Source organism: Sander lucioperca, chromosome 15, assembly GCF_008315115.2.
Source record: "Sander lucioperca isolate FBNREF2018 chromosome 15, SLUC_FBN_1.2, whole genome shotgun sequence".
In the NCBI taxonomy this organism is placed as follows: Eukaryota; Metazoa; Chordata; class Actinopteri; order Perciformes; family Percidae; genus Sander; species Sander lucioperca.
This window is the reverse complement of record NC_050187.1, coordinates 33480762-33483261: the sequence shown is the minus strand read 5'-3', so window position 1 is coordinate 33483261 and position 2500 is coordinate 33480762. Positions and strand designations below refer to the sequence as shown.

General features: G+C 35.6%; 1 protein-coding gene and 1 long non-coding RNA gene across 4 annotated transcripts in view; one reads left to right on the top strand and one right to left on the bottom strand.

Moving 5' to 3' along the window:
- Positions 1-847, top strand: part of LOC118493218 — a 22744-nt gene extending 21897 nt beyond the window's left edge. Inside the window, exon 3 of the long non-coding RNA XR_004895205.1 lies at positions 716-847. This is a non-coding gene — a long non-coding RNA (uncharacterized LOC118493218). The remainder of the gene's footprint in view (positions 1-715) is intronic.
- The window catches only part of vsx1 (visual system homeobox 1 homolog, chx10-like), a 7835-nt gene that overhangs the window by 4328 nt on the left and 1007 nt on the right, over positions 1-2500 (bottom strand). The window lies entirely within an intron of this gene.

Genomic DNA, 2500 nt, shown 5'->3' with positions numbered 1-2500 from the left:
CCACGCTTCAGTCGTGTCGGACATATGGATCTCTACCGTAAGGCTCACACCTGAATTATAAAATGAATGTCCCGGTAAATTCACCATGGGTACCGCATGATGTCTCAGGAGTTGTGCTACTATTCACAGCTCCATGATTTATCTTCTGATGACATCAGTAGTCTCGTTTCGGGTGTTCAGCTGAAGCAGACTGGTTCTCTTCATACGTTTGAAACAGATGTTCAATGTTATCAATTTACTAAACAATAAATATAAATGTGTTCTGAAGGAAAGTGTTCTGAGTAGTCATTGATCAAAATGTATTAAAATCAGTTTTTTCAAATTTGATTTACTATACGTTTTGAATTAATGACAACTGTTAGTTTTTTATTTGAGACAACCTAAAATAATTAATTTACTCGGATGTATAAATAATTAGTTTGACCCAACCTTTAAAAAGTGGTCGCTTGTTGTTAAACGTTTCAGGTTAAACTAAATTAAATTATTTACTTTGAGTCAATGTCAACTATTTCGTGTGATTGATTACTTCAATTTTTTTAAGTTGATCCAAGTTTTTTTTTTTTTTCACAGACAAATTAACAGAGTCAAAGACTACAATTTTAACTGCCTTAACTAACCCTGCTTTAACTTAGTGATACCAGATATACTTCCAAGAAAGGTGGGAACATATATATATATATATATATATATATATATATATATATTTATGTCAGAGGTCACACACCTCTAGAGTAACTAGGGGTTACGTGCCTTGCTCAGGGACACCTTGGTTGATGTATCTCAGTGGGAATCTAACCCTGGTCTCCCACACCAAAGCCATGCGTCATATCCACTGCTCCATCACCGCCCATACAGCAGAACATTTGGGTTTCTTTCAACCAAATTGTCCCAAAAAACATAACGTGGATGGTTCCCTACAACTATTACTCTTCACAAGTCAAATAAATATAAATAATCAGGTCACTACTTTTATTGAATTTTGGTGTTTTATTCAATTTTATAGCGTTTGAAAAAAAAAAAAAAAAAGATCAAAGAACGTCGGAAAAAAGTGACGAAAATATTTGAAAAAAAAAAACAACAAAAACGTCACAAAAAAGTGCAGAAAAATCTACAAAAAATCGGAAATTTGTGACAAAAAAATTGGAAATAAAAGTGACCAAAAACGTCACCAAACAAAGTTTTGATTTGAAATTTTGACCCAGAAAAATAAAAGAAAGTTTGATGGTCGACGGGATTGAGATGGAATTAACAGGTAATAAAGCTGCACTTTAAAAACGCTTTTGGAAGAATATAACAGAGATATTATAGTAGATATATATATTATAGTATAGTAGTATTATAGTATTATATAAGAACAGAAGCCTGACTTTATGTTTCTATGATTATTGAACGTTTTTGTGTCTTTTTTTGATGCTTTCAACAGGTTTTTTTCGCAGGTTTTTTTTGACATTTTTGACTCTATTTTTCCCGATGCTTTCTACAAACTGAAAGAAAGATAAAGGATGCCTCTGGGCCTCGTGCACGGAATGGGCCTCGTGCACGGTCTGGGCCTCGTGCACGGAATGGGCCTCGTGCACGGTCTGGGCCTCGTGCACGGCCTGCAGGTATAGCGCGTGACAGCTCAACGTTTAAACACTTGTGGGAGAAGAGAAGAGCGGACAGCTGTTGATGTTCATCGGAAGCTTTAACGCTAATAAATAAATCTCCACTTTTAAAATAAAAAGGATGCAGTATTAGGATTAAAAGAGCCGAGCCGAGCCGAGCCGTGCCGAGCCGGACTAAGCCTGTGTGTCTTTGGGCCTCCACAGTCTGCAGAGAATTCAATATTGTTGTATTATTTTTTTCGACGCCTTTGACGCTTTGTTCGATGCTTTCTGCAAATGTATAACCTTCATAATGCTCCATCTTTTTAAACACTTGTGAAGGAATAGAAAACCGGGCCGAGCCGGGCCGAGCCGGGGTAAGTCTGTGTGTCTCTGGGCCTCCACAGTCTGCAGAGAATAAGATTTATGAAATATTATTTCCGAGGTTTTTGACGCTTAACCCTCGTGTTGTCCTCTGTCTGTGTTGCCTGTTCTTAAAGCATAAAGTATAAATGATCTCCCAATTCTCTGTTACATCTTCTTAGCCAAATTCATTCCAAATTATCACCACTAGTTTAACACTTATTAATGGAATTCATAGTCAATAAACATTCATATTAAATTATACCTAATTTTCGATTAAAAAAACGAGAAATTATGAATTATTTTGACTAATAGTTAAGATCAGAGAAACCTATGTTGGCCTGTTTTGTGTATGTTATTTTTGAGCAATTTGTTCGAAAGAAAGTCATATTTTAGACATATAACTTTGAAGATGGGTCAAATTTGACCCGAGGACAACAGGAGGAATGCATGAACGGTTATAATGCTCCACATTAAAACAATTTGGGAAGAATTAAAAAAGGGAAATACGGTTTTTTGGGGAATTATTTTCTATATTAACTGAAGGAAAGAAG